Raw genomic sequence first — 10,227 nt, forward strand, 5'->3', positions numbered from 1 at the left:
CTTTTGAATTTTGAAATTTATGCTTTCTACTACCAGTAAAACGCAAAATCCCGTTTTTTCCCGTTCCCGTGGGTTTTGGAAAGTCCTCTCAATACTCCCCAAGCAACCTACATGCCGATTTTCAGCTTTCTACGACCAGTAAAATGAAAAATTCAGTTTTTTCCCGTTGCCGTCAGAATTTCGGAAAATTCTTTTGTAGCGCTCCCCAACACTCCCCAAGAAACCTAAATATCAAATTTCAGTTTTCTACGACCAGTAACACGAAAAATCGATCCCGTTGAACTGAATATAAAGCTTGTTTTTTCCTTATCTCGTGGGAATTTCGGAAAAATCTTAAAATTGCCTTTTACTATTATAATCATCTACTTCTATGCCAAATTTGAAGAGTCCAGTAATTATAGTTCATAGGATTCCGTTGAACTGAATTATATAACCTATTTTTCCTTATTCCCTGGAAATTTCCAAAAGTCCTGAAATTAATGTAATACCTACTTGTGTGTCATATTTGAAGAGTCTAGTTATTATAGTTACTGAGATAGGGTCACTTGGAATCGAATAAATAAATCCCATTTTTATCATTCCCGTGGGAATTTCCAAAAATCCTTCGTTAGTGGATGCATGTTGATGCCTACATTGTGTAAAGTATCTATGTGCAAAACTTCAAGTCTTTAGGTCCAGTTGTTTGGGCTGTGCGTTGATATATCAACAGTCAGTCAGTCAGTTTAGAATTTTATATATATACTTAGATAACTTTTCCTTTTTGTTTTCCCGTGATTGGGTAAAAAAAAAGTGTGCTTACATTTTTATTTATCTTGGCATAACAAATTTATTGCTTTTAAAATATTCGCCAAATTGCTAATCGGTTGGCGAATATTACTGTGTTTCACCTTTATAGAATTAACGTAGATAAAACTTATTATATTATACCTACAGACCTTATAAAGGTTCGTATTGATGATTATACCCGACGTGTTCCGAATTCGGTATTACGGTAAACTAATATACTTGTGTCTTTATCTTGGTACCAATATTACTTTATTATTAAGTTCACCTCGGCAGGTCTCGCATCCCATTAATATTATACATACGAAATATTGTGAATGTTTGTTACTTTTTCACGCTTATATAAACCTCTGGATCGATTTGGATGAAGTTTGTTATGCAGATATCCCTATATTTGGAATAATACGTAGTCTACTTTTTTCACGTGTTTTTTCATGTGCATTAAATAAAGACTATTTTGTAATTTTTGAAATATTCATGGGAATTTTGCAAAATTCCGGAAGTTCAATTAGGTCCTTTGCACCTCACCTTTTTTTGAACAAATATATAATCGTGACTTAGTCAACGGCGCGTTTAAAAAACGCGGTGTGCCTTTGAGCAGCTGCTGGACCAAATGTCTCATGCAAGCGAAACAACGGGTAAAGCTAGCCTAAATAAAAAAATAAGTTTCAATAAAACAAATGTATTGACGGATGACCGCATACCTATTATTGACCAATTTGAAAACTAACTCCTAAATCCGACTCTACTTTCCGAATTGGTTTGGAAAAGGAAAAGTGTAGAAGGGAACTCCTAAACTCGGCTATGCATAACTTAGGGGGTTGTTTGGATTTCCGATATACTTGCTAAATTTGCCATTTGATTCTTGAATATTTTGAGACTATACCTTACTGTTAAGGGGATTCATACTCATCATTATCTTTAGCCGAAAAACGACCAATGGTGGACGGACAAGGTATCACAGGCGAACGCCACAATTCTTGAAACGCCACGTTGAGGATGAGGCAATATAAGCATCACACTTGTAATGAAATTTCTACACAGGGTAGCGGGTCGCTGCAGGTGAGGAATTAAACCAAGGTTTTGGTGCAACAAGATGTTTATTTGTAAGGATACTCACAATTATCCCGCTCCCATCAACCATACAAACACTGTGTATAATTTAAATCCTACTTCCTTATGAAAACTAAGGGTCGTGAATGCAATTGGCCAGTGATTTGTGATTACTTAACTATCTGTATAATCTAAATAAAGGTAACTCCTATACCTCGGCTCCGAAGCTGCCAAACCTGGCTGCAGGCCACTGTGGGCCACTCTAGGACGCCGCCTCGTGCTCGACGTCCCAGCGCCACCGACAGTAAACCACGCTGGGCAGGCCAACCAGCTCCACAGCCGCCAGGGCTCCTTGAAACACTTCTACACGAAGCCACAACAACCACACTTCAGCCCGTGTCTTAGCACCTCCTGTGGACGGATCATGGATTAGAAATAACTCCAGTGGGGTCCCTCAAGGACAGAAGGGACCAGCTCGCTTAGCCTGGTTGACAGACCACCATGAAATTTGGAAATTAGTTAAGCACGCACCGTGGAGGAAATGCAGACTTGCTTAGCGCCGCCTGGGTCACGCTGTCTACTCCACGAAGGCGCAAGACTTTGGACACCACAGCGATCTACAAGCAAAGATCGAGGATTAGAGTTGTCGACCCAAAGGGGAGGCAGGGCTCCAACGGTTTGTCCACATACCACTGAATTCCGGAAGACACTACGTGAGTCGCTCCACGTCACACACACCACAATACCCCACTGAAAACAAAAATGAAAAATAAGTAAAGAGAAACGCTGACAGCGTATTCAGACGCCTTTACCAGGTCCATCAAGAGGAACTCACCAAAAACAGAAAATAATTCCCACTTAGGAACACAACTACTCTTCAACCATCAATCAAAATGGCTGCTCACCCAAAACGCGGCCTCATGCTCGTAGAGCTGTCACTGTTGCCATGTACGATTTTTTTTTTTTGAAGGACATCACTAGAGTCAAAATCCAAATTTTTACTTTCCAAAACCAACCATTAAGAGAAAATAATTATTGAATCCATATTCCTGTAAACGATCTACACAAACGGAGATTAATTTAAATGTCCTTAAGTCAAATGAAAAAACGCCGAATTATGAGATGAACAGAAAAAACATTGACTCGAAAACTCTTGCTGTCACCTGTCAAAATGACAACCTTACAACACCCCTCCTCCCAGACGAATTTCCCGACAAAAAGGAGAGAAATTCCAGCTGGCCCCCAGCTACCTCCACGTAACCCTGAAAACCCGGCAAGAAACGAAATAAGTTGCACCAAAAAAAAATTTTTTTTTTTTTTTTAAAACCCTCGCGACAACACGGTCTCAACAAAACAGCAAGCAAGGGCGATCACCGTTCAAGTCAGGTTAGAAAATAAAAGTATAGTGAGAACGTTATGTATAACATACCGAAACGTCCACGTCACATGGAGAGAGACCACCAGAGTTGACGACAAAAGCTCTCTCCAGAAAAGGTCAGCTAGACCCGCCTAAGCTACCGAGTGGTCAACGTCGGCGGCGCGGCGAGCGAGAGCGACCAGCGCGGGCCGCGCGTCCGACGTTCACACACCCTTAAAACAAACAAAAATAATAAACGAAATAGCAATAAAAACGTAACACATGCTGTTACGCAATGCTGGGACTGACCCACCAGGGTCGAGATTAGTCGGCGTCGGCGGCACGGCGAGCGAAGGCGACTGACGCGGGCCGTGCGTCCGACACCCACCTACTCGATTAAAATTTAAAGTAAAAAAAGTTTGTAAAAAAAAGGGCATAAATATGCCTGTAAAGAAAATTGTAAAAAAATAAAAATAAAAGAGTTGGTGTTCCAAAGGATCACTTTCTGTTCCGTGGGATAAGATGCGAGTAACGACTATTGTCATCCTACCGACCAGCTCTACATAGAGTCAGCCCCTTTCCGGTACCACTTTCATATCTTTAATATGCCATTTTCCTACAGGTTTGCCATTCCCATCCTCCAACTCATATACTAATTTCGAGAGTTTCCTAACCACACGACATTTTTCATATTTTGGGGCCAACTTGGATGCAAAATACTTAGATGCGTCACTTTGTTTAAAGGATCGTTTCCACACAATATCCCCAATCTCAAACTCCAGATCTCGCCGCCGCTGATTGTAGTATTTAGCATTTATTTGGTGAGCCTTCGTTAACTCCTCCTTAACCTCAGCAAACACCTGTTTAAGCTCGCCCAAATTATTGTAAAGGTCACTACGTGACGAAAAGATAATTTCATTAAGGTCTTCGAAATTTTTGTAAATACTACCATCAGCCACAGCCTCACGTCCATGCACTAAAAAGAAAGGGGTATAACCCGTAGCTAAACTCACAGATGTATTTATTGCAAATTGAATTTTGTGTATATTAACGTCCCAGGTACGATGGTCGGTACCGACAAAACTAGAGACAGCTGTCAAAATAGTCCGATTTTGTCTCTCTACGGGATTAACCTGAGGCGTATAAACAGGCCCAAAATGTACTTGAGGTATTTGATATTTGCGGTATAATGACTGAACCTCGTGGCCGCAAAAGTTAGAAGCATTGTCAGACATAATTGTTTGTGGAATTCCATGGACAAGAAACACATGATCCTCGAGCCGTTGCGCTATCACCTTACCGGTGGCACGGCGTAAAGGAAACAATAAGCAATACTTTGTGAAATAACACGACACCACAAGCAGGTTAGTATTTTGCATCCTAGACATAGGTAAAGGCCCAACAATATCAATACTGAGACACTGGAATGGACGCGAGCAGACCCTAGCACTACCCATTAACCCGGTGTCTTAACATTGGGGCATTTATAAGCGTTGCAAACGTCACATTCGGAAATAAACTTGATTGTATCTTGGTACATACCAGGCCAAAAATAACGCAACTTCAACCTCTGGTAGGTTTTGGCTATTCCTAAGTGAGCTGCCGTTGGCTCTGAGTGGTTCCCCATTAGAATAGCATGTCTTAAGTCACTTGGAACAACCTCCTTCCAGTCATAGTCTGATCGCAGTTTACTCTTTGACTTGGTATATCGAAATAGCTTATTGTTAATAATTTGAAAATTTGGACAACTCCTAGCTTTATCACGACAACGCTTATAAATGTCACAATACCACGGATCATTTGTCGCGGGTTCCAAGGTGGATACTGGCACCGCTCTGGAGAGCGCGTCAGGCACCACATTATCGATACCGCGCCTATGTTCTATTGTGAAATTATAAGGTGACAAGCGACAGCCCCACCTCTCCAATCGACCGCTAGGGTTCTTCAAATTCAAAAACCACTTCAAACTGGCGTGGTCCGTGAAGATTTTAAATGGCTTGCTTCCCTCTAGGTATGGGCGGAAATGTTCTACCACGAACACCACCGCTAGTGCTTCCCTTTCTGTAGCAGAGTAGTTACGCTCGCAGGGTGTTAGTGCGCGACTACAAAAGGCAATCGGATGTTCTTCACCATCACAAGTCTGCGTTAAGGTACCGCCTATCCCGAAATCGGAGGCGTCGCAGTGAACGGCAAAAGGTTGGTCAAAATCTGGGCAAGCCAGAACCGGGGCACTTGTTAAAGCGGTTTTTAAATCTTCAAAAGCCTTATTAGCCTGAGCGGACCAATCAAAAGGCGGGGCGCCTTTGCGCGTAGATGTGAGAGCGTTTAGTGGTCCCGCAATTGAACTAAAATTTTTAATGAAGCGTCTGTAATAGGAGGCGGTTCCCAGAAAACGCTTCACATCCTTTCTAGAGGCGGGGGTGGGGAAATCTTTGATAGCACTAATTTTATCGGGATCCGTTCTTAACCCATGCCGGTCAACTACATAGCCCAAGTACTTCAATTGACTACGAAAAAAACTTGATTTGGCCAGATTTATTGTAAGATTCGCCTTTTCAAAACGAGCAGCCACGGCACGCAGCAGAGCCAAATGTTCCTCAAAGGTGGCCGACACGCAGATTAGATCGTCCAAGTATGACCAGACCTTTCCTTCAAACTCGGGTCCAAACAATCGATCCATCAGACGCTGCTGCGTAGCTGGTGCTGAAGTCAAACCGAAAGCCATCACTTTGTACTGATATAGACCGCGGCCAGGAATTGTAAATGCAGTCTTTTCTTTCGATGACGGATGTAACGGAATTTGATGAAAAGCCGACTTTAAGTCTATTGATGTTAAATATTTGGCCTCTTTCAAGCTATCTAATATTTGTGAAATATACGGTAAGGGGTAAGAGTCGTGTTTGGAAACATCATTAAGTTTGCGACTGTCCAAGCAAAATCGAAGAGAACCGTCAGCTTTAGGTGCTAAAGTGACGGGACTATTCCATGGGCTAGTGCTAGGCTCTACTAGGTCGTCGCGCAACATCTCGTCTAACTGTCGGTTAAGTTCCCTTAACCTTTCGGGTGACATCCTATAAAAACGTTGTTTAATGGGTACGGCATCACCCGTATCAATTGTATGTGCAATGAGATTGGTGCGTCCTAAACCTTTACGCTCCGCAGAAATGTTTTCAAATTTCTGTATAACCTCTAACGCCTGACACTTTTGAATCTCATTAAGAGAATCAAAGTCACTCAAATGAACCTCAGAAACCTCACAATCACTAACGTTCCTCTCGGGAACCGTGCCACATAACGCGAGGACCTCCGGAGCTATACCAAAGGCCCTCCAAAAATTAATACCTAATAACAAGTCCGTCGTCACGCCGGGTATGATATAAAACTTGACAACAACAGTCTTAACGTCAACCGTAACCGGTAGGTATACATAACCAGTGACGGGAGACGACGAGCCGTTTGCTGTTTTTATTACGTCGAGATCATGTGACCTGTACCTAGTGACGTGATTGGGTAAACTGTGTAAAATGTTATTGTTTATTATAGATATTTCTGAACCCGAGTCAAGCAAGCCACTATGCACAGATCCGTAAATGGAGACGTTTTTAAATGGTCGATGGTCATTACCAGCTATGACGTGAACCAGGGGTTTATCCCTCCTGCCGTGCACAAACTTTTTATGCATTGCAGGCGGGACAAAGTCCCGGCCCACCCCTACTCGTTTTTTGGACCACGTGACGGACCGGCGGTACATCTGGGGCAATCACGCATTGTAACTCCCTTTTCTCCACATCGATAACATAATATGGACTTTGGTGCCCTACAATCCTTCAAAACGTGACCATTTATCCGACACTGAACACAGAAGAGCTCGTTGGGGTTATTGATAACCGCATCCACTGTCATATAGGTCTGCCTATTGTGTGACTGACAAGCTAAGTCGGGGCACAACAACCCATTCGACACTGGAGGCGGCTCTTTGAACGCCCCCACTCGATATTTAGCATGTTCCAATAACCTACAGTGTTCCTTCAATTCCGACCACGAATTAATTCGAGTTAGCGCTAATTGTGACGAATAGAATGGCCTTATTCCGTATTTAACAATTGTTAACTGTTCTTCGTCACTAATAGGTTTCCTCAGTCTATTAAAGTAAATTTTCATTATACTTAAATAAATTGTGATATTTTCATCGGGACCCTGTGTACGTGTACGGATTTCCTGCATTAATCTATAGTCAAAATCGAATGGCAAATATTCTTCTAGAAGGAGCTTTTTTAAGTCACTCCACCCACGAACCTCAGTGCACACGCCGCGGTACCAAAAAGAAGCTTCCTCAATAAACAATTCAATAGCTGAAGCAAATAGTTCATCGTTTGAAATATGCCTACTTTGACATAACTCCTCTAAGCGTTCTATGAACGCAACAACACTTGTCTTCCCATTAAACTTCAAATTCAATGTGTGAACACCCTTATTCCTATTACAAGACACATTAACAACCTGACCAACCTGAGTGTGCGTTGACTCATGTTTAGAAGAGGGCTCATCTTCGTCCTGTAAGTCCTGGCTACTCTTGTACAATCTGAACAAATTGTCCACCCTCTGAGTAATCACTGTATGTTTTTATTTAATTCGGTATACAACTCACAGTCATCTGGGGTTGTTGGTTGCAAACGCCCCAATCTATGAAATAAGTGGTTACTCAGGGCCTGGATTCTGTTCAGGTTCTTCAAGGAAAGTCGCGCGTCAGCAGTCAATTTCGACAATTCGACCAATTTATCAGCTATACACTGGAACTCAACTGATAAGTCACCTAAGAAGGAGTCTATCTCATCAGTAGGTATTTTGTTTGCTAACTCTCGAATTTGTGTCTTTAAGCCAGGGTAAGAATCAACTGGCTGTTCACCACGTATCTTCACTTCATAAATTAACTCATCTTTATGCAGCAGGTGAAAAACAATTGGTTTTTCTTCCATTTTATAAAATAAGTCAACGGGCCACGTGCAAACACGATTACAAAATAATTATCTTATTTTAGTTATAACTACTAAAGACTACCTGTTATTGTACTATGTTTATTTAGTACTAAACAAAACGTAAACAACAATGTTACTTTGTTTTGTAATTATTTAAATGAATGTTAATGTATTTATTTTAGTAAAATATTTTTTATGGCTATGTATTTACTTAATTACACCCTGAACAAATGCATTAATCCACAATGGTAAAATATAAGCTTAACCAGAAACTATCAATGTTGGAATATATTCACTTATTTTGTTTGTGTAACAATTATCAAAATTTACCAAAACTCAACTGTTTACATGTGACTGATACTTAAAATGTTTGTTTCAATTATTGTTTCAAACTGTTGACAATTTACTTACAATTGTCCTCATTAACACACACTTTTAAAGTATATAATTTGATTGTAGTTGGTTTATTGACTATTGTGATTAATTTTATGATTTATTATAAGTTAAATTTACACTTGGTTTAAACTTGGTTTTCAAACACTACTTAGCAAAATGGATAGTAATTCAGCTAATTCACATTCACATATGAATTGCCAACTGCAATTGTTAAATTGCAAGTAGCAACTGTAATATAAAACAGGTAAAAATAATATGGTCTACACAATAACAAGTAGGTATAATGAGTTCAATGAATTTGACACCTTGTTTTTATTTAAATGTGAAACAAGACAAAATATTCAATATTACCTAATTACCTATATGATCACTGACCAACCTGTGATTTAGCCGCAGATAAAACACAGAGCAAACCTTGCAAACACTGTCAAAAACTGTTCGGGCGCCGATTTGTAATGAAATTTCTACACAGGGTAGCGGGTCGCTGCAGGTGAGGAATTAAACCAAGGTTTTGGTGCAACAAGATGTTTATTTGTAAGGATACTCACAATTATCCCGCTCCCATCAACCATACAAACACTGTGTATAATTTAAATCCTACTTCCTTATGAAAACTAAGGGTCGTGAATGCAATTGGCCAGTGATTTGTGATTACTTAACTATCTGTATAATCTAAATAAAGGTAACTCCTATACCTCGGCTCCGAAGCTGCCAAACCTGGCTGCAGGCCACTGTGGGCCACTCTAGGACGCCGCCTCGTGCTCGACGTCCCAGCGCCACCGACAGTAAACCACGCTGGGCAGGCCAACCAGCTCCACAGCCGCCAGGGCTCCTTGAAACACTTCTACACGAAGCCACAACAACCACACTTCAGCCCGTGTCTTAGCACCTCCTGTGGACGGATCATGGATTAGAAATAACTCCAGTGGGGTCCCTCAAGGACAGAAGGACCAGCTCGCTTAGCCTGGTTGACAGACCACCATGAAATTTGGAAATTAGTTAAGCACGCACCGTGGAGGAAATGCAGACTTGCTTAGCGCCGCCTGGGTCACGCTGTCTACTCCACGAAGGCGCAAGACTTTGGACACCACAGCGATCTACAAGCAAAGATCGAGGATTAGAGTTGTCGACCCAAAGGGGAGGCAGGGCTCCAACGGTTTGTCCACATACCACTGAATTCCGGAAGACACTACGTGAGTCGCTCCACGTCACACACACCACAATACCCCACTGAAAACAAAAATGAAAATAAGTAAAGAGAAACGCTGACAGCGTATTCAGACGCCTTTACCAGGTCCATCAAGAGGAACTCACCAAAAACAGAAAATAATTCCCACTTAGGAACACAACTACTCTTCAACCATCAATCAAAATGGCTGCTCACCCAAAACGCGGCCTCATGCTCGTAGAGCTGTCACTGTTGCCATGTACGATTTTTTTTTTTTTTGAAGGACATCACTAGAGTCAAAATCCAAATTTTTACTTTCCAAAACCAACCATTAAGAGAAAATAATTATTGAATCCATATTCCTGTAAACGATCTACACAAACGGAGATTAATTTAAATGTCCTTAAGTCAAATGAAAAAACGCCGAATTATGAGATGAACAGAAAAAACATTGACTCGAAAACTCTTGCTGTCACCTGTCAAAATGACAACCT

At 41.2% G+C, this 10,227-nt stretch overlaps 2 long non-coding RNA genes across 3 annotated transcripts; both read right to left on the minus strand.

Annotated features, from left to right (window-relative positions):
* Positions 1-1,864: 1,864 nt before the first annotated feature.
* LOC141440785 (uncharacterized) lies at positions 1,865-3,126 on the minus strand. 2 transcript variants are annotated; one of them, XR_012452747.1, is made up of 4 exons: positions 2,672-3,126; positions 2,527-2,586; positions 2,368-2,453; positions 1,865-2,247 (listed from the first exon to the last, which is right to left on the minus strand). It is a non-coding gene; the product is annotated as an uncharacterized lncRNA (long non-coding RNA). The 2 variants fall into 2 exon arrangements; XR_012452746.1 differs by having other exon boundaries at positions 2,527-3,124.
* A 5,948-nt stretch (positions 3,127-9,074) lies between these two features.
* Positions 9,075-10,227, minus strand: LOC141440786 (uncharacterized). Its single transcript, XR_012452748.1, has 4 exons — positions 9,880-10,227; positions 9,736-9,795; positions 9,577-9,662; positions 9,075-9,457 (listed from the first exon to the last, which is right to left on the minus strand). It is a non-coding gene; the product is annotated as an uncharacterized lncRNA (long non-coding RNA).

This window comes from Choristoneura fumiferana, chromosome 23 (assembly GCF_025370935.1).
Source record: "Choristoneura fumiferana chromosome 23, NRCan_CFum_1, whole genome shotgun sequence".
NCBI lineage: Eukaryota > Metazoa > Arthropoda > Insecta > Lepidoptera > Tortricidae > Choristoneura > Choristoneura fumiferana.